The 22,563-nt window shown below is 43.5% G+C and overlaps 1 protein-coding gene and 1 long non-coding RNA gene across 2 annotated transcripts in view; both read left to right on the plus strand.

The window, feature by feature from the left end:
* smyd3 (SET and MYND domain containing 3) overlaps nucleotides 1-22,563 on the plus strand; it is a 775,824-nt gene that overhangs the window by 729,134 nt on the left and 24,127 nt on the right. The window lies entirely within an intron of this gene.
* Nucleotides 264-9,849, plus strand: LOC116976207. Its single transcript, XR_004412894.1, has 3 exons — nucleotides 264-274; nucleotides 6,972-6,975; nucleotides 9,739-9,849. It is a non-coding gene; the product is annotated as an uncharacterized LOC116976207 (long non-coding RNA).

Raw genomic sequence — 22,563 nt, forward strand, 5'->3', positions numbered from 1 at the left:
ACTCGTACTGTGGGACAGGGATATTAGAATAATGACTACATTTTAAAAGTACTGCTTTGGCTGGACAGATTATGAAAGACTCTAAATAAAATGGAAGTCTTTTTATGCAGTATGCAGATTATCATCATCATCGAGCTTTACAGCACAGAAATAGGCCCTGTGACCCATCTTGTTCACATTGGCATACTTGGCTAGCCCCATTTGCCCTAATTATGCATATATCTGTCAAAATCTCTTTTAAGTTATCTCCCAAAATTGTACCGATTCTGGAATTGTTTCTGTAAATTGGAAGCAGCAAATATGACCCCAATTATTTAAGAAGGGTGGGAAAATAAATGTTGGATCTATCAACCATAGAACATAGACCATATAGCACAAGAACAGGCCATTCGGCCCACAATGTCTCTGCCGAACATGAGGCCAAGACCATTATTTATCTACCTGCAGATAACCCACATCCTTTATTCTCTGCATATCCATATACTTATCCAAATGTCTTTTAAATGCCACTAACATATCTGCTTCAACCACCACCCTTGGCAGCGCATTCCAGGCACTCACCTCCTTCTATGTAAAAAGCTTGCCCTGCACATCTTCTTTAAACTTTGTCCCTCTCACTCCAGGTATTTGATTTTTCTATCTTGGGCAAAATATTCTACCATATCTGTCTACCATATCGATATCTCATAATTATATATATTTCCATCAGGTCTCCCCATAACCTCCGGCCTTCGAAAGAAAACCATCCAAGTTTGTCCAACCTCTCTCTGTAGCTAATATCCCTTAATCCAGGCAACATTCTGGTAAACCTCCTCTGCACCTTTTCCAAAGCCTCCACATCCTTCCTGTAATGGGGGCGAACAGAACTGCACACAATTCTGGTTGCCAGTTAGCTTAATGGCATAGTGATGCAATTGATTCAGTTGCTGCCTCCTGGCTCCAGCAACGCAAAGTCAATCCTGACATGTGGTGCTGTCAATGTGGAGTTTGCACGTCTTGGTGTGACCATGTGGATTTCCTCCAGGTGCACCAGCTTCCTCTCATATCCCAACCAGTAAACGAATTGGCTACTGTAAATTGCCCTAAACGTCGGTGATTGGGAGAATCTGGGGGAGCTGATGGGAATGTGGGAAAAAATGGACACAGAGTGGAGTATAGGATTAGTCTGTGAGCTGGCATTCACTTGATGGGCTGAAACAGCCTCTTTCTATATCTTAAGGAAAAAGTGAAACTATTGGTGACTGGGAAGTACTGGTATGTACTACTATGGAAGGGATTGCAGAAGAATAATTACACGGTGAGTTTTCATTTTAAGAATTTGTTCCTGAGTGGTAGAATTTTACAGGAGTTGATTTTGAACATGTTGATGGAAATGTGGGGAGAATAAAATAGGAATGGTGTAAATGGCTGTGTGATGGTCCTTTCCAGGAGGTTGATGAATAATAACATTGTGGAATCAGTCCAATATAGGAGTCTGGATTGAGAGTTGATTAACAGGTAGAAAGCCCAGAATTGGATTAGAAGGGTCTTTCTTCAGTTGGCATGTTGTGACTAGTGGTGTACCACAGGGATCGGGACTATTTAGAATCTATATCAATGATCTGGCTGAGTGGAAAAATGTCCATGTTTACCGATGGCATAAGACTAAGCAAGACTGTGCGTAGGATGCAAAGGGTCTTCAGGGATAAGCTGAGTGTCACAGAATCATGGAATCATACAGCATGGAATCATATGCCAACCAAGCTGCCCATTTAAACTAGTCCATGGAGTGAGTGGGCAACAATATGGCAGAAGGGTTTTCAGATGGGAAAATGGGAGGTCCTCCACGTAAGTAGGAAAAACAGGCAGGCTGAGCATTTTTTAAATGGTAAGAGATTGGAGAAATGTTGATGTTCAAAGTAAAAAAAACAAAGAACTGCAGATGCTGGTTAATACACAAAAGTACACAAAGTGCTGGAAAGGTGACATTTTAAGTTGAGTCCCTTCTTCATACTGGGGTCTCTTCAGTCTGAAGAAAAGTGTCAACTTGAAATGTCACCTACCTTTGTTCTCCAGAGATGCTGCCTGACCTGCTGAGTTACTCCAGCACTTTGTGTACTTCTATGTTCAAAGTGAGCTGAGTGTCCTTGTACACAAATCACTGACAGCTATCATTCAGGTGCAACAGGCAGTTAGGAAGGTAACTAGTCTGTTGGCCATTGCAAGGTGATTTGAGAACAAAAGTAAACATGCTCTCCAATAATTAGAAGTTGAAGTTTAATTTGCGGTGGTGCTTACAGTTTTTTGAAGGGCTGAGATGCCACAGAGGGTTGAACACACCCCCTCGGTCTCGGAGTACTTCACTGTGAGTGTCAACCTGTAAAGGCTGCCAATTTGGGCGTGAGCCCACAATCTTCTTACCAAGGTGGCATTAGTACTGCCCACCCAACCACAATTGATGACCACAGTAGTGCACAGCACTATCACCTTCACTGTACTCTGTGTCTGTAAATGGTAAAGAACACAGGGTGCTTCAAGATAGACACAAAATGCTGCAGTAACTCAGCGGGTCAGGCAACATCTCTGGAGAAAAGGAATAGGTGACGTCTCGGCTCGTCACCTATTCCTTTTCTCCAGAGATGCTGCCTGGTCCGCTGAATTACTCCAGCATGCAGTGTCTATCTTCGGTATAAAGCAGCATCTGTAGTTCCTTCCTACACAGGGTGCTTCAAAATGGATCAAAGACCAGTCACCTCTGCTCGGTGAACACTTGAACCACCAGGCTAACGACGTGTTTAGAATGATAAGCCATGTTTGCTTTAGAAGCGCAACCTGTCAGAGAACCACGGTGGAACCTGTAGTGGGTGGGTTAATGCTCAGGGGAACATCTTCAATGACCGTAAAATGGAGCGGTGAGGAGAGATGATAGATGAAGAGTAAAACCTGGGCTTTTGGCTTTGGCAGTGGTGATTGGAATGGTGTTAACAGGAGTTTTCCTCAGAAAGGAACAATATCCCAAGGCCATGACCCAGCTGAAACACAAACAGACACCACCACGCAGTCCATCACTGTTAAAAAACATGTCTTCACTTTTCTGAAGGCAACACTGAAAGGCAGACCCTGATTAAACACAGCATTAATCTGTCATCACTTGAAACATGTTTGGGATATAGAAACAAAAATATGCAATGGTGACCTTGTGTTAGATACCACAGCAAAATGAATGACCAGCGATGAGTTGCACAAAGAGATTGATCTTTGCAGGATCAAGCCACAGGGCACTCCGTTAGTTTCCCTGTGTTTTAATGTCATTCTGATCGAGTGCCTACTGAACGTTCCTGCCTTTGCTTGTGCTTTTTTTTGTGTTTCGTAAACAAATCACCTAATACAATTCAGCTAGTTAACATAGATAAGTTTGTTGGGGAAATTAACTTAAAGGACGGCGCAGTGGCGCAGAGGTAGAGTTGCTGCCTTACAGCGCTTTCAGCGCCAGAGACCCAGTTCGATCCCGACCACGGGTGTTGTCTGTATGGAGTTTGTGCGTTTTCCCCGTGATCGCGTGGGTTTTCTCCGAGATCTTCCGTTTGTTGGTAGACATACAGGTATGTACAGGACGTACATGTACTCCAAAGACATACAGGTTTGTAGGTTAATTGGCCCCAGTGTGTGTGTGTAGGAGAGTGTTAATATGTGGGGATCGCTGGTCGAAGCGGACTCGGTGGACGAAGGGCCTGTTTCCATACTGTACCTCTAAACTAAACTAAACCAAACCCTTACCTGTAACGTTTATAGCATGGGAAAGTCCATTCAGCCTGGCTGACCCTGGCCTGAGATAGTATCCAACAAACTCACTTGTATCTCAAGTCATCTCAAGAGAACTCTTTCTTTCTCCCGTGTACTACCCATCACTTCTTGAACCTGTTGCTGCTCAGGTACTTGTTCTATTCCATTTTACTCCAGCCACATCCGCATTTAAATATTCACAGGGTGGAAAAATGTTCTGTGGCTTCCTAAATAGATTTATTAAATATCTCATATTTATGACCCCTAATTCTAGATTTACCTCAGAAATGAACACATTTCCATTGAATGAACCGCTTTATAACTTCAGAACTCTCAATAAGATCATTCATCAGCATTTTGTTGTAAGAGGATGGAGAAGACTGCAGCGACTTCAGCCTGCTTCTCATTAAAAACACAAAGTGCTGGAGTAATTCAGCTGGTCAAGCAGCATCCCTTGAGGACATGCACAGGCAACGTTTCGGGTTGTGACACTTCTTCAGACTGAAGAAAGGTACCGATTGCAATTGTCACCTAACCAAGTTCTCCAGAGATGCTGCCTGACCCGCTGAGTTACTCCAGCACATTGTGTTTCTTTTTGGTAAGACAGTTCCTGCAGTTCTTTGTGTCAGCCTGTTTATCATTTCCTGATCATAATAAGCTCTCAGCTCTCGAATCAATGTTATAAATCTTTTCTTGTTCACCCTAGTTCCTCCCTGTCCTGTTTGTAAATTAGACAATATTGTTTTTAGCAAGGCAATGTGTAGGTTGAGTATAAACACTCCACTTTTCAATTCCAATCCACAAATTGATGAGCTTTATATCATGGATATAGCAGGGCAGTAGCCCATTATTCTTTGAACAATGTTTAACAATCAACTAGTTCATTATCGCATGGTGCTTGTGGAAGCTTGTTGTGTTTACATTGGTTACGGTGCTCCCTATGTCAACTGGGATAGCTTGGGGAGCCAGCGTAGACTTAATGGGCAAAAATATGACTCCTGGAATAACCTCAAAGTGGGAGCAGGGTCAACATACCACCTTCTGTTGGCAAACCAGTTCTCAATTTCCTTGAGTTCTACGGGAATTACATTGCGGAGCAAACTGTGGTAATCTAAATGGGCGGAATGCCCCGGGATCGGTTCTAGTCCTTTCCTAGTTAGCACAGGAGCAGCCCAGGGTCTGTGCTGGCACAGTGGCAGAGCAGTCCAACTGATCTTTGCCTACTGTAATCAAAACCACTCATGACTTTGAACACCTCATTAAACCTCTACCTCTCCAGCCCTTCCATTTAATTAAAGCCCCCCCCATCCTTTGTACGATCCTGGTAAACCTCCTGTGCACGCACCTCAAAAGTTTGAAGACCTCCCTGTGTGTGGTGCCTAGATATCAACAGTACTCTGGCTGAATAAATTTATAAAGTTTTAGTTCCATTTCAAAGGATACACGACCAGTTTAGTCTTAAACCACCCTGAGTCAACCCAGGCATTATGCTTCTGGGGCTTTCATTTCATTCTTTTCATCAATAGGAAAAGGAAATGTCTATCAAATCCTCATTGAGTTTCAAGCATTACATTTGTGTTCAGATTGCATTCAGACATAGAATTAATTGACCCAGATCTCAGATTGGAAGGGTGAAGTAAATGTAAACATTTGTGCAGTAATTGCCTCTTAATGCTGAGACTGTTTGTTAGTCCAAGGGAAGCTTTTAGCACTACTGACACCTGCTCAGGATTTATTGAGCCAGGGATTGCTGGTTTTTGCCTGCAGCTCCACACACAACCCCTGACAGTCCACAACAAACGCAGAGGTCCTAAACTTATTGACTAAGTTCAGCTGCCCATTTCCCAGTTGCATCCTGCCAGGGTACGGCTGGGCACTCTGTTATAAGATCCAGTGCCCGTGTAGACTGAATACAGGACCCACGCACCATTCACTTTAATGGTGATCAAGGATAAAGTATAAATTAAATTCAATATTCTGCATTTTCATATCGTACAGAAGGAGGCCATTTTGACCAGTCAAGTCTCATAGCAACCCCATTCCCCCCACTAATTTTCTATGCAACATTATCAGCACATCTGGAGGGGTGGGAGATTGCAACCTTCATGTGGTCCGCCCTGTTTCGACGAATGCAATCAACCTGCCGTGCACAATCAAGTAAGATCAAATAGAACAAGTTGTCCTACAACTTTAGGCTGTGCACGCCATACGCAAGAAGAAGAAGCACATCTGGACGGCACAATGGAGCAGCGGTAGAGTTGCTGCCTTATAGCGCCAGAGACCCCGATTCGATTCGGACTACGGGTGCTGTCTGTATGGAGTTTGTACGTTCTCCCCGTGACCTGCGCGGGTTATCTCCGAGATGATCCGGTTTCCTCCCACACTCCAAAGACGTACAGGTTTGTAGGCTAATTGGCTTGGTATAAATGTAAGTTGTCCTTAGTGCATGTAGGATAGTGTTAATGAGCGGGGATCGCTGGTCGGTGCGGACTTGGTGGGCCAAACGGCCTGTTTCCGCGCTGTATCTCTAAAACTAAATTAAAACAAAAAACATTTCCATCAGCTTGCCCATATCCTACCCCACTCCCACACTTGAGATCGATCCTCATGGTCAATTAACCTGCCAACACAGCATGTCTTCCAGATGTGGCATGAAATTGGAGCATCTGCGAGTCCCATGAGTTTACAGAGAGAGCATAAAAACTCTACAAATTCCATTTTTCTTAAATTAGGTTTAATTTAATTTGTAATAGTCTCTAAATAGTTCTGCCATTCAGAAACATTAACAGCTTTGAAGGCTGAAAACTGAGGGCAGCACTTTGCTAATTGCCAATGACCTCCAGCGATTCTGTGGGCAGGGCTTATTCTTGGTCTTGCTCCATCGCAGTGCAATAGTGCGCAAGAATTGGTTTCCCCACTCTGGGACTATCCTGATCTTGTAAGACAAAGGCAGATTCAGGGAAATGAGGAATGTGGGGACTGAGTTCTCCACTCAGGAAAATACAAGGCTATTTAATAGAAACCATTTGGGGCTTATCAGTAATTGCTGTAAATTACCCCATGTTGTGCAGGGAGTGGATGCAAAAGTGGGATAACATAGAACTATGAATGGTCGGCATGAACTCGGTGGGCAATGAGTCAGTTTCTATGCCGGATCTTTCAATTAAATTCAATCAAGTGCATCTGTGAAGACTCTTGGGATAGATGAGACTTGTTGTATAATTGGACGGTGCTATTTTTGAAAGGTGAAGCCGAGATCATGAATGTCAATGAGCTGTTCTGACCAGGGTCTGCTTAACCCTTCCCCACCCTGTGCTTCAAACATCACTGGGCAAAGAACAGGAGAGAAACACTGGCCAAGGGTTGGGACTCACTGGCATCTGGATCTCAGAAAATGAGTAAACATTAACTGGGGGAAGACCTTGTTTCAATATTTCCTGTCATTGAGACAAATCTTTTCCATTCCAAGAAAAGAAAGCATCTTTAGTCATGTAAATGCAGACCAGGAGTGAATGTCGAGCCTGTGCGATCTGAGAATGTAACAACATCTAATATTTTACAGTCCAGGTTTTTTACCCTTGCGCAGTTCAGTGATTCATTTTCCAAGTGAATCTTCCTGACAGTGCAATAGTGGGAGTTTATTTCTTGTTTGACAGGAGTATCTACCAGCAAGCTTTATGTGAAACCGTGTCCACAGGTATCAGAGCTAGAGAAACACACAAAGTGCTGGAGTAAATCAACGGGTCCGGCAGCATCTCTGTAGAGAATGGATAGGCGACTGAGTCCAGCCGGAAACATCGCCGATCCACTCCCTCCACGGATGCTACCTGACCCACTGAATTCCTTCAGCAATTTGTGTTTTGCTCAAGATTCCAGCATCTGCAGTTTTTTGTAGCTCCAGGACTTGAGAAACTTTAATCTTCGGATCCAATTCTCTGGAATTGCGTTTTGAGTTTCAGAATTTACAGAGTTGGAGGATCCTGTATTCCATATCATACAGTATCTACACTGGTAGCCTAGAGATGATTCCGCAGCTGGGGCAGTGTGATTATTCATAGATAGGCACAAAATGCTGGAGTAACTCAGCGGGACAGGCAGCATCTCTGGTGAGAAGGAAAGGGTGACATTTCAGGTCGAGACCCTTGTACAGACCTTCATTATTCTTGGTGGACCTACAAGTGTTTATTTGACACGGCGGCACTACCGAACTCCATGATGTCTGCTGTGATATACGCTATTTTTTTCGTAACTTTCGGGATTAAAAGCAGCTAAATCACGGCCACACGTCAGGATGATGTTACAGGGAGATGACAAATGAGTCAGGGTGTCAGTTGAGAATTGAGGGACCTTAACAGGGCATCAGAAGGATTTGTGATCAGCAAAGGTCAGGTTCATCATCATGGGGTGGGGAGCTGGTGAGAGAAATTCGGTCAAGAGATGGTGGAGAGGGTTCGACGCGGCAGAATTGGAAACAGTGAGGGGTGAGCTTCACCATTGTGTTTAGATGATGGGTTTCCATTGGGGAGCATCACAAGGAGCAATTTGTTAGCACACACTTGGATGGTAGCGAGCTTGCTTCATTTAAAGATCTCCTCATCTGAGGATGGGAGTAGGTTCAGAGTGTGAGCTGGGAACATTAGCTGTGTGAACTGAGACCTTAAGATGTCAGCAGAGGGATTTGTCATTGGTTGCTGAGGGGTTGTAAGTCAGACTGTCTACCGTCTCGACCCGAAATGTCACCCATTCCTTCTCTCCAGAGATACTGCCTGTCCCGCTGAGTTACTCCAGCATTTTGTGTCTATGTTCAGTTTAAACCAGCATCTGCAGTTCCTTCCTACACACAAGGAGTTGAAAGGGTCAGGTTCACATCATGGAGTGGGGGGACAATTGAAGATGCTCAGTCGAGAGATGGTGGGGAGGGTTGGGTTTTTATGTTGGATTCCTTCATGTTGGTTTTTTTATAAGTGTCTGATGTCCCTGTAGTCTTGATGCTGGCTTTTTTATCTCCTAACTTTGTTTCTGTGAATGACATTCAGATCTTCAGTTCCGAGGGGCAGATTTGTACTCATGCCTTCCAGATGGATTGAGCCAGGTCATTTGGTGACTGCAGGTGGAGCTGATCCAGCTGCAGCCCCATGGGCCTGAGTTCAGTTTAGTTTAATTTAGAAATACGGCACAGAAACAGGCCCTTCGGCCTACTGAGTCTGCGCCAACCAGCGATCCCCACACACACTAGGAACAATATATAACTTTTACCAAAGCCAATTAACCTACAAACCTGTACGTCTTTGGAGTGTGGGAGGAAACCGGAGCTACAGAGAAAACTCACGCGATCGTGGGGAGAATGTACAAACTCCATAAACACAGAACCCGTAGTCAGGGTCCCTGACGCTGTAAGGCAGCAACCGTACCGCTACATCACCGTACCGCCCTCAGGTCCGTGGACCTGTGCCAACCTCTTAAAGCACTTTCATTGGAGCTTGGCACCTAGTTTCCGAATCTCAGAATTGGGATTGCTTATGATATATATATAAATGACATGGATAAAAATATAGATAAGTTGGTTTGTCAATTTTCAAACGTCAGAATAATTGGTGGAGTTGTGGACAGTGAAGAAGGCTGTCAAAGAATACAGCACAATATAGATCAGTTACATATATGGATGGAGAAATAGCAGATGGAGATTAATCCGGGCAAGTGTGAGGCATTTCTCTTTTGGAGATCAAATGTATGGGGACGTATACAATTAACGGCAGGACTTTTAACAGCATTGATGTACAGAGAGTTCTTGGGGCCTAAGTCCAAACTCTCTAAAAGTAATGGCATGACAAGATAGAGTGGTACAGAAGATTTATGCATGTCTGCCTTCATCAGTCGCCATGATTCAGAACGTTATGTTGCTGCTGTATTAAACTTGGATTAGGCCACATGCGGAGTGTGCAGTTTTGGCCGTCCCATTACATGAAGGATGTAGAGGCTTTGGAGAAGTTGAAGAAGAGGTTTACCATGATGCTGCCTGCATTAGAGGGTATTATCTATAAGGCAAGGTTGGACAAACTTGGATTGTTTTCTCTGAACGTCAGAGGCTGAAGGAAAGCCTTGTATAAGTTGATAAAATTATGAGAGGCGTTGATAAGGTGGACAGTCAGAACTTTTACCACAGGGTGGAACTGTCAATTAGTAGAGGACATAGTTTTAAGGTCAGAGGGGGAAAATTTTAAGGAGATGCGCTGCCAGGGGTGGTGGTGGAAACAGGTAAAATAGTGGTATTTAGATGGTTTTTAGGTAGGCACATGAATATGCAGAGAATGGAAGAGTATGGAGCATGTGGGGGGAAAAGGGATCATGTTTGACATGGGACATCATGAGTCGAAGGGTCTGTAGCTGTGCTGTACTGTTCTATGTTTCATACCATCAATGCTGATGAGACTGTGCAGCAAAAATAATCACAACAAAGAGCAGGGTTTGTGAACAAAAATTAAAATAAAAAGAACATTTTTATTACATTTTAAAGATAATCTAATGTATTACGTGGGAGCTAAATTAGATTGCATTTATGTTCTAAAGTTTTGAGACAATTGCCTTATTTTTTTCTACCTGCCTGTGAATAAAACAGATTATTCCTCTGCAATCTCCTGTCAAAATGGATGATCAGTCAATGTAATGGATGATTGTTCTCACTGCAGAGGTTCCATTAAATGCACAGTCCAGTCGGTAAAATCATTCCTCTTTGTTACTCTGTGCACCCCCAACCCACCACGGCACTTCCTTCCATAGGGTGATTTCACGAAAGGTCACTGGAGCGTAGATCCGCACCCACGTGACCGAAAATTTTAACTGGAGTACATGCGTCACTTCCGGTACATGTTAGTGAATGGGAAAACACGCACTTTCACACCCGTTAAAAACATCGAAAACGGCCGTTTTTTGAGCTGCAATTAACTGTACCAGTCGGGGTGACCGTGAGGAACAACTACCTAAATTTACAGTCCAAAAAAAAGATAGAAACTAAGGTAAATTCAAGAGGGAGTCCCCAATAGTAATTGGGGACTCTATTGTTAGGGGGTCGGATAGGCGTTTCTGTGGACGCAGTCGGGAGACCAGGATGGTGGTCTGCCTCCCTGGTGCCAAGGTCTCGGACGTGTCTCAACGCATCCAAGATATCCTGAAATCAGAGGGAGAGGAGCCTGAGGTCGTGGTACATATTGGTACAAATGACATAGGTAAAAAAAGTGAAGAGGTCTTGAAGGGAGGATTTAGGGTGTTGGGAGGAGAGTTAAGGAAAAGGACCAAAAAGGTAACAATCTCAGGATTACTGCCTGTACCACGCGACAGCGAGAGTAAGAATGGAGCGAGGTGGAGGATAAATGCGTGGCTGAAAGACTGGTGCAGAGGGCAGGGATTCAAGTTTCTGGATCATTGGGACTTCTTTTGGGGAAGGTGGGACCTGTACAGAAAGGATGGGTTGCACTTGAACCCGAGGGGGACCAACATCCTGGCGGGGAAATTTGCAAAGGTCACTGGGGAGACTTTAAACTAGAATGGTTGGGGCGAGGGACTCAAATAGAGAAAGCTAGTAGACCGAATGGGAGGCAGGAAGCAGAAAAGGGAAGCACTCGGACACAAGAGGAGAAAGAAAAAAAAGGAAATAAACAGAGAAGAAGAGACGGGGGGTTTCTTAAATGTGCATATTTTAATGCTAGGAGCATTGTAAGAAAGGTGGATGAGCTTAGAGTCTGGATAGACACCTGGAAGTATGATGTTGTGGCGATCAGTGAAACATGGTTGCAGGAGGGCTGTGATTGGAAACTAAATATTCCAGGATTTCGTTGCTTCAGGTGTGATAGAATTGGAGGGGCAAGAGGTGGTGGTGTTGCATTGCTAGTCAGGGAAGATATTACAGCAGTGCTTTGGAAGGATAGATTGGAGGGCTCATCTAGGGAGGCTATTTGGGTGGAACTGAGAAGTGGGAAAGGTGTAGCAACACTTATAGGGGTGTATTATAGACCGCCAAATGGGGAACGAGATTTGGAAGAGCAAATATGTAAGGAGATAGCAGATATTAGTAGTAAGCACAAGGTAGTGATTGTGGGAGATTTCAACTTTCCACACATAGACTGGGAAACACATTCTGTAAATGGGCTGGATGGTTTGGAGTTTGTAAAATGTGTGCAGGATAGTTTTTTGCAGCAATACATAGAGGTACCTACTAGAGGAGGGGCAGTGCTGGACCTCCTGTTAGGAAATGAGACGGGACAGGTGGCGGAGGTATGCGTTGGGGAGCACTTCGGGTCCAGTGATCACAATACCATTAGTTTCAATATAATTATGGAGAAGGTCAGAACTGGACCTAGGGTTGAGATTTTTGATTGGAGAAAGGCTAACTTTGATGAGATGCGAGATGATTTAAAAGGAGTGGACTGGGACATTTTGTTTTATGGGAAAGATGTAGAAGAGAAATGGTGGACATTTAAAGGGGAAATTTTAAGAGTACAGAATCTTTATGTTCCTGTTCGGTTGAAAGGAAACAGTAAAAATTGGAAAGAGCCCTGGTTTTCAAGGGAAATTGGACATCTTGTTCGGAAAAAGAGGGAGATCTACAATAATTATAGGCAGCATGAAGTAAATGAGGTGCTTGAGGAGTATAAGGAATGTAAAAAGAATCTTAAGAAAGAAATTAGAAAAGCTAAAAGAAGATATGAGGTTGCTTTGGCAAGTAAGGTGAAAGTAAATCCAAAGGGTTTCTACAGCTATATTAATAGCAAAAGGATAACGAGGGATAAAATTGGTCCATTGGAGAAACAGAGTGGGCAGCTATCTGCAGAGCCAAAAGAGATGGGGGAGATATTGAACAATTTCTTTTCTTCGGTATTCACCAAGGAGAAGGATATTGAATTATGTGAGGTAAGGGAAACTAGTAGAGTAGTTATGGATACTATGAGTTTCAAAGTAAAAGAAGTACTGACACTTTTGAAAAATATAAAAGTGGATAAGTCTCCAGGTCCTGACAGGATATTCCCTAGGACATTGAGGGAAGTTAGTGTAGATATAGCAGGGGCTATGACAGAAATATTTCAAATGTCATTAGAAACGGGAATAGTCCCCGAGGATTGGCGTACTGCGCATGTTGTTCCATTGTTTAAAAAGGGTTCTAAGAGTAAACCTAGCAATTATAGACCTGTTAGTTTGACTTCAGTGGTGGGCAAATTAATGGAAAAGATACTTAAAGATAATATATATAAGCATCTGGATAATCAGGGTCTGATTAGGAACAGTCAACATGGATTTGTGCCTGGAAGGTCATGTTTGACTAATCTTCTTGAATTTTTTGAAGAGGTTACTAGGGAAATTGACGAGGGTAAAGCAGTGGATGTTGTCTATATGGACTTTAGTAAGGCCTTTGACAAGGTTCCTCATGGAAGGTTGGTTAAGAAGGTTAAACTGTTGGGTATAAATGCAGGAATAGCAAGATGGATTCAGCAGTGGCTGAATGGGAGAAGCCAGAGGGTAATGGTGGATGGCTGTTTGTCGGGTTGGAGGCAGGTGACTAGTGGGGTGCCTCAGGGATCAGTGTTGGGTCCTTTGTTGTTTGTCATGTACATCAATGATCTGGATGAAGGGGTGGTAAATTGGATTAGTAAGTATGCAGATGATACCAAGATAGGGGGTGTTGTGGATAATGAAGAGGATTTCCAAAGTCTACAGAGTGATTTAGGCCATTTGGAAAAATGGGCTGAAAGATGGCAGATGGAGTTTAATGCTGATAAATGTGAGGTGTTACACCTTGGCAGGACAAATCAAAATAGGACGTACATGATAAATGGTAGGGAATTGAAGAATACAGTTGAACAGAGGGATCTGGGAATAACCGTGCATAGTTCCTTGAAGGTGGAATCTCATATAGATAGGGTGGTAAAGAAAGCTTTTGGTATGCTAGCCTTTATAAATCAGAGCATTGAGTATAGAAGCTGGGATGTAATGTTAAAATTGTACAAGGCATTGGTGAGACCAAATCTGGAGTATGGTGTACAATTTTGGTCGCCCAATTATAGGAAGGATGTCAACAAAATAGAGAGAGTACAGAGGAGATTTACTAGAATGTTGCCTGGGTTTCAACAACTAAGTTACAGAGATAGGTTGAATAAGTTAGGTCTTTATTCTCTGGAGCGCAGAAGGTTAAGGGGGGACTTGATAGAGGTCTTTAAAATGATGAGAGGGATAGACAGAGTTGATGTGATCAAGCTTTTCCCTTTGAGAATAGGGAAGATTCAAACCAGAGGACATGACTTCAGAATTAAGGGACAGAAGTTTAGGGGTAACATGAGGGGGAACTTCTTTACTCAGAGAGTGGTAGCGGTGTGGAATGAGCTTCCAGTGGAAGTGGTGGCGGCAGGTTCGTTGGTATCATTTAAGAATAAATTGGATAGGCATATGGATGAGAAGGGAATGGAGGGTTATGGTATGAGTGCAGGCAGGTGGGACTAAGGGGAAAAAAAATTGTTCGGCGCGGACTTGTAGGGCCGAGATGGCCTGTTTCCGTGCTGTAATTGTTATATGGTTTGTTATATGGTTATAAGGTGTGAAAACAGCGGAAGTTGTTAGTGGACATTTGCCGTGGAGATTTAAAGATCGAAAATATCGGGAATTATCGCGTTTGCTCGCTGCATTTCATCAAAAGTGGCATTATTGACTTTTTATCTTTATTCATTTGTTATATGAAAAGTATTAAAAGTTAAAAATCCGTCAGTAAAATTGCAAAATCGCCCATGGTTCTCAGGTGGGTTTTAACATGCAAAATGAAAATGCTTCTGAAGCTCCATTTACCATTTAAATAATCGTAAACTATCAATGCGTTTTGAAATAAATTTTACTGAGATGCAATCTAAGGAATGGGAACGCCATGCACGTGCAACAAGAAGAGAGTATTAAAGCAGATTTGGTTGCAGCTCAAGCATCTATAGCTCTGCAAGTTGATGGCGTTCTTGTGCACATTGTCTATCCTGCTCACAGTGGGTGCCCAATCAGGATTATCGACATCATTCCATGCTGCAGGCTTGTCTGTTATTAGATGATAAATAAATAAATAAGTAGTTTGGGTTATTGTGCAGGCTTTAAACAAGAAACATTGAGAAATATATTTTGGCAAATAATAAAATGTCCTGCTTTTGTCCAACTAACAGCTGACAATTATCCCATTTATCAATTTATTTCAAAACGCATTGATAGTTTACGATTATTTAAATGATAAATGGAGCTTCAGAAGCATTTTCATTTTGCATGTTAAAACCCACCTGAGAACCATGGGCGATTTTGCAATTTTACTGACGGATTTTTAGCTTTTAATACTTTTCATATAACAAATGAATAAAGATAAAAAGTAAATAATGCCACTTTTGATGAAATGCAGCGAGCAAACGCGATAATTCCCGATATTTTCGATCTTTAAATCTCCACGGCAAATGTCCGCTAACAACATCCGCTGTTTTGACACCTTCAGCTCCCTCTTGAATTTACCTTAGTTTCTATCTTTTTTTTGGACTGTAAATTTAGGTAGTTGTTCCTCACGGTCACCCCGACTGGTACAGTTAATTGCAGCTCAAAAACGGGCCGTTTTCGATGTTTTTAACGGGTGTGAAAGTGCGTGTTTTCCCATTCACTAACATGTACCGGAAGTGACGCATGTACTCCAGTTAAAAATTTCGGTCACGAGGGTGCGGATCTACGCTCCAGTGACCTTTAGTGAAATCACCCTAAATTTTGCAACATTTTCATTAATGTTGACTTTGTAGGGTAGGATATCCGATCCACAGACTTCAGGGGAATTAATATCAGAGTGATGTGTAGCCGACAGCTTAATCTGTTTGACACTCTCACCTGAAGTCATAATGACCTCCATTGATTCCTCTGGTGTGGTACAATTACCTAAATGTCTTTCCCCCCAATACCTCACCTGTTCGCCCAGCCTTCCTGTGTGAGGCCAGATTGAATTGCCAAAAGGCGATCTGTTGGGATTAGCACACAGCTTGACCCCAGAGCATGTCAGGAGAAATGTTCACAGGAACTTCCTTCAAATGATATTGAGAAGAGTCTTAGGTCGGCATCACGAAAGCCACCGACACCATCTCTGGACCCAGCAGCTCCCTGCAGCAAAGCTGCCACACTTGATCCCATGATATGCTTTGGAATAAATCTTTGGGTAAATACCAAAACTATCTGTTTCCACCTCCAGCATGCCTCCCTCTCCACTCCCTACCGCAGCCCCTTTTCTCCTGAAGCCCTCGTTACCTTTGCTACCTCCGCACTGGGTAGTTTCATTACCCAAACGCCGTCCCTAGTTCAACTCTCCACAGATCACTTGCAACTCTGCTGCCCGTGTCCTCACCCACACATTGGGCCCCTTCAGCCATCGTGCTTGTCCTCACCGACTCACCTCATTGGCTCCAGCCTAAGCAGTACCTCCATTTTAAAATACGTTATTATGATATCTTCATGGTCTCAACTCTTTGAAATCTAGCCCTGCTTGACAACTCTTTGCAGACGACACTACAATTGGTGATATATTAGATAGTGGGGAAGGTTGTCCAAGATTACACAGGACATTGACCAACTGTTGCCGATGGGGTGGGGAATGGCTGATGGGGTTTAATTCAGATAAATGTGAGGTGTTGCATTTTGGTGGGACAAACCAGGTCCAGACATACACAGTGAATAACACGGCCCTGTTGAGTGTTGTACAACAGAGAGATCGAGGGGTGGAGATATAGTCCCATGAAACTGGTGACACCTGTAGATAGATGGGTGAGGCTTCCCTCCTTCGGTAAAGGTATTGAGTACAGGAATTGGAATGTGATGTTACAGCTGTACATGATATTGGTAGAGTCACATTTGGAGTACACAGTTCTGGTTGCCCTGCTGTAGATTCTACGTGTTTAAACTTGAAAGAGTGCAGAGGAGATTTACAAGGATTTACAAGTCAATTTATAATGATAGGTTGGATAGGCTGGGGCCTTTTCCCCAGGTGCCCAGTGTGGGAGAGTTACAAAGACCTTCTACGACCTCATGTCGACCATGCTGCGAGTATGAGCCGAGGGCAAACTCGCCAGAACTCGCGGATTAGGTCGCCCAAGTGGGACAGCCCCTTAACTCTCCTTCATGCTCGAGAGTAGTCCCCGTGTACTCGAGGCCTCAGCTAGGTTGCGGCGTATTTTTCAACATGTTGAAAAATGCCCACGAGTAAGAAATGGTCACCATGGAAAAAATCGATACTTTTTTTACTTGTAGGTTTAGTCGTAGTAGGTCGGCATGTTGGTCGTAGGTAATCGAGGGTAGTCGAAGGTAGTCGTAGATAGTCTTCATCATAGGGACGACAGATGGCACAATGGGCTAAGTGTTCGGCTGGCGACCGGAAGGTGGCCGGTTCGAATCCCGCTTGGAGTGCATACTGTCATTGTGTCCTTGGGCAAGACACTTCACCCACCTTTGCCTGTGTGTGAATGTGTGTGAATGTGTGTGAGTGATTGGTGGTGGTCGGAGGGGCCGTAGGCGCAGAATGGCAGCCACGCTTCCGTCAGTCTGCCCCAGGGCAGCTGTGGCTACAGAAGTAGCTTACCACCACCGAGTGTGACTGAGGAGTGAATGAATAATGCAATGTAAAGCGCCTTGAGTATTAGAAAGGCGCTATATAAATCCCATCCATTATTATTATTATTATAGTCGAAGAGAAGTCGAAGGAGGTCGTCTTCACTCTCTACTATTCGGTGTCCAATTTTCCCGAAGTTAGTTGACCATGTTGGTCGTAGGTAATCGAGGGTGGTCGAAGCTAGTCGAAGCTAGTCTTCAACATAGTCGAAGGAGGTCTTCTACATGACATTTTTTCAAACTCTTCTAAACTCTTCTAACTCGCCAATTAGGTCGCGCGCAAAGTGCGGCACCCCATCCAACTCATGAACTGATGATCGGCCATAAGAAGGAGGGGTGTGGTGTCGGCGGTAAGCGAAGATCCGAAGGTCTGACAGCTGGCCGGGCTGCCGACCGATGGGGCCACGGGCGAGGCGTTGCTGCTGCACTCCATGGGGTGCACTACTTCAGGATGGGTGAGGTGGGGCCGGACGCAGCGCTCCGACCCGACAGTCCCCTCGACCCAAGTAGTAGCAGTCAAATACAGGACAAAGGCGGTCCCATATGGGACAAACCAATTTAGCCCAATATATGGGATGTCCTGGCTAATACGGGACAGTTGGCAACCCTGCCCCAGACACACACCATGGCCGTTTGGGATACAAAGAATGATACTGGGAAAAACATTTTCTTCTTGCACATTGTGTGTGTGTGCATGTGGTGTGTATGCATTTGTTTGGGAAAGGGGTGCTTTGGGAGGGCCAGGAACAACAGGAAGCTCGCAGGTTTTACTGGCAGTGTTGAATAAGTACAGAAAATCAGTCAAACAAGACCTTCTCCCCATGCCTGCCCTTCACCTGGGGGAATTCCTGCCACCTGCCTTTGTGCCTTTGGGACTCTTGAGATTCCCCTCTGCCAGTTGTGTGACTGCAGTCAGTAAAGCCGCTGCAGACTGTTGCACTGGTGCCTGCATGGAACTCTAATCCGCATTGCTGAATAATTGAAAACTTGAGATAATAAACCTGCGGGCCCGAGCTGACGGGGGAGCGAGAGTTGCAACCCCCTTGAAGGAGGTGCCTCACACCTCGCATCCCGCAGATTAACCTCAATTCCTCAGTACAATCCAGAGCAGTGAACCATTTCTCATTATAAATTGCAACAGCATTCCCAGCCACACTGCACCACTTGTCAGCAAGTTGAAAGAGAAATTTCATGGAGCATGCTTGCCGAAGACCGCATTCTGTTTCCATGGCAACCTTTCTATCTGAATGCTCATTGTCAGGATGCAGGTCTTTGCCTAAAAGGAAGGAACTGGGGCAGCTGACTATTCAGAAATAGTTCCTTTCTAGGCAAATATGGTATCCTTTTCAGAAATGGGCACCATCACATTTACTGAGATTTACTCCTGGCTGACCCCTCCCCTCTTCCCCCACTCTCAATCGGACATGCAAGTGTAATAACAGCATTTAAAAGACATTTGGACAGATACTTGGATAAGAAAGGTTTAGAAGATAGAAACAAAAAGCTGGAGTAACTCAGCGGGTCAGACGGCATCCTCGTGTCTATTTTCAGTTTAAACCAGTTCCTTTCTACAGAAAGGGTTAGAAGGATTTGGGTCAAATATGAGCAAGTAGGACTAGATTGGATCTGCATCTCGATTGGCTTGCACAAATTGGGCTCGCGGGCCTGTTTTCATGCTGTTTAACTTGGTGACTCTATTTCACATCCCTGCCCAAATACCCTTTTACCAAATGAGTACCTCTTGTGTATAGTTGCTGTCACAGAGGGTGTTTGTCACGCAGCAAGCTCACAAGCAGCAATGTGACTGTGACTGGAGAATCTAATGTTGAGAATAGGAAATATAGATTAGAATGCTGATGATAACGTTGCTGCTTTGCTGTGAACTAACACAATGGGATTTTTAACATCCATATCTGAGAGCGGGTTGAGTCTCAGCTTAGCGACCCAACAGTTGTAAGTGTTACTGAGGTCCACCTAGATTTGTGTCTTCCGGTCTCTGAAACAGGACTTGAACCCCAACCTCTGACAGCGAGTGAACTACCAGTGAGCGATGGGGAACATTGTGATGTTAATTAGTGAGGCAGTGGGTTGGAATTTTTGGGTATACTATCGGTGTACTGCAAGCAGGCATATCCTGTCAAAATATTCCAGCATTGTAAAAAATGAACCCAAGAACAAAATCACCAAATAATCAAGTAAGAATTTCATTGTTCCGTTTCAGCACATATGACAATCAAACACTTTTGACGCTTGACAAATATCAATTCCTGGGCCAGTATCTTTGGAATTGCTGCCAAAATCGGAATCTGCCAAACATCTCCAGCTAAGGAACTGTTTGAGGCAAATTATTAACAATTACAATATTTAAATGCCATTTAGACAGGTTCATGCATAGGAAAGGTTTAGAGTGATCTGAGCCAAATGTAGGCCAATGGGACCAGCTTAAGTAGACACCTTGGTTAGCATTGAAGAGTTGGGCTGAAGGGCCATTTTACTTGCTGTATGACTATATGTCTTTATTGAATCTGGTCTGAGTGATGTATGGAAACCTATCCACCAGATGGTGAATGTCTGTGTTTAACATGAAGAAAAAGCATCAGCATGGGATTTTTCATGTCCTGCAGACTTCCCACAAGGTTTCACAGCCAACAAATTACTATTGAAGTGTAAACAGATGCACAGTCATTTAAGATCCCAGTAACGTTAAATGGTCAGCTAGTCTTCTTTGGTAGCAATGGTTAATTGTGGATTGTCATTCATGTCACCTGGTGGACTCCTTGCAACTTAGATAAGTATCTTTGTAGAGAAGGTAGTTGTAATCTTAGTTTGGCATTGTATTAAAACATAGCGCTCAGAAGTGTAGCATTCCCTCTGTGTTCCTTTGAAGTGTCAACTTGCTTGCTTCCAGTCCTATATTGAGATGTTTGCTTGTAACATTTTGATTCATAATTAAGTATGCGTTCCACTGAGCCAAACTGCCATAAACATTGGAAAGGCAACACATATAGGAATTGTTGGTCAGTGGTCAAATATATTTATCAGAAATAACATTTTAACCTGAGGTCAACTTTGTGTCAAATTATATTTTAAAATGCTCAAATAGAAATATTTGGCAAATTCTGTGTCAAGCAATGGAAGAGGTGGGTTTGATCTACCATTCCGTGTGTTTTCCACTCCACTGAAGTTAACAATTCCAGGTTGATGTGTAGAAAGAAGTCTCCCTCCCAAACATGTGGATTTCCCCCCCCCAGTGTTTTAAGATAAAACTTTTCGGAAAGTAAGATAATATTTACAAATTGCCAATGATGATTCAGTCTCATTCTTGATGCCTGACCTCTGAAGAACTTTGAACAAGGACAGACGAGAGGTCCAAGGATTAGACTGACAATGAAAATAAACAAACTGAAGATGCTGGATCCTGAAAACACTCAGCAGTTCAGGCAGCACATGTGGAAAGAGAAACAGCTAATGACTTAGGCCTGGAGCTGTTATCAAAACTAGGAGAGAACCAAGTTAGTCTAAGTAGCAGGGAATGCCTTCTGTGCTGCCCAGACCAATAGATCTTTCTCTTTCTTAGTTTTCATCAAGGGCCTGGACTGAAATGTTAACTGTTTCTCCTTCACTAATGCTGTCTAATGTCCTGACCATCTGACTAACATTTCATTTGCCTCTCATTGCCTGTGATGTTTGATTTCCAGGGACTCTTGTAATGCAGTAGCTCTTGACTCCCACTTTCACCTTCCTATTAGAGGGTTGCAGTTTCAAATCCCACATCAACGACCTCAGCGAAGCAATTCAGATTGAACATCCAGCGCAGAGTGAGGGCTTGCTGCAGTGTTGGATACACACTCTTTAGAAGGGGCAGCTTGGGCCCCTTTGTGGCCTCAATTGTTTTCATGCTACTATCTTGAAGAAGAACAGGGAGCTTTTCTGCAGTATGTTAGTCTATGATTACCCTGTCATAGAATAAGTTTCTATAATTAAGTTTTTCTGAAGTTTTTCTGACATTGGTGTTTATGTGAGCGCTAGAGACTCTAACCGGTTTGGGTCTGTATTCCTTAGAGCTTAGAAGAATGAGGGTTGACCTTATTCAAATGTATAATATCCTAGTGGGGTTCAGGGGGGGGCTTGAAATGGGATATGTTGTGTTGTTTCTACTGGTGGATGAGTCGAGAACAAGGGACATAGATTGAAGATTAGGGTAATTTAAAACCGAGTTGCGTAGACATTTCTTCTCGTAGAGGGTGGTGAATCTCTGAAATTCCCTGGCCCCAAGGATGGTGGAGGCCAGTTCAGTTTAGTTTATTGTCACACATACCGAGGTACAGTGAAAAGCTTTTGTTGCGTGCGGAAAGATAATACATGATTACAATCGAGCCATTTATAGTGTATAGATACATGATATGGGAATAATGTCTAAAGCTAAAGCCAGTAAAGTCCGATCAAAGATAGTACAAGAGTCACCAATGGGGTAGATCGTAGTTCAGGACCTCTCTCTGGTTGTAGTAGGATGATTCAGTTGCCTGATAACAGCTGGGAAGAAACTGCCCCTGGAGGTCTGGAGGTGTGCGTTTTCACACCTATACAATTGGTGAACTGGCACAGAAAAGGAGTTGAGGCCAGAATCGATCAGCCATGATAACATTGGATGGCAGGGTGGGCTAGAGAGGCCTGCTGGCCTACTCCTGTTGCTATTTTCTTGTCTTCTTGTGATCTTGTGCTGTGCACATTTTCTACATTACAATACAGTACTGACTGTCAAAAAAGGTAAAGTACTTTGTAAACATAATCGTTGGTTTTGAATGATTGAAAGGCATTGTACAAATGCCAACCTCATTTTTTTAATAAAGTATAGAAATGTACAATCCTCACACCCGAGGATTTTAACCTCGGGCGGCGATTCAGGCTAGCAGGGTTAAAACCCAGGCTTTTTGGGACGTTTTTGATGTGGGGTTGTGTTTCCCTTTAATTGGCTGTCTGAATGCAGCAGCAATCTCATATCAATGACAGAATTAAGTGCCGTTACTCTACCAGTCAAGAGGAAGCGATAAAGAATGTGGTTGTATGCGTCTTTTGATTTTTTATACTACTTTAATCCCACTTTTCAGCCCACATGTGTGATCCTTCTACTTCAATCGTTCGACTTCTCTTTTAAACTCTAAG

This window comes from Amblyraja radiata, chromosome 8 (assembly GCF_010909765.2).
Source record: "Amblyraja radiata isolate CabotCenter1 chromosome 8, sAmbRad1.1.pri, whole genome shotgun sequence".
In the NCBI taxonomy this organism is placed as follows: domain Eukaryota; kingdom Metazoa; phylum Chordata; class Chondrichthyes; order Rajiformes; family Rajidae; genus Amblyraja; species Amblyraja radiata.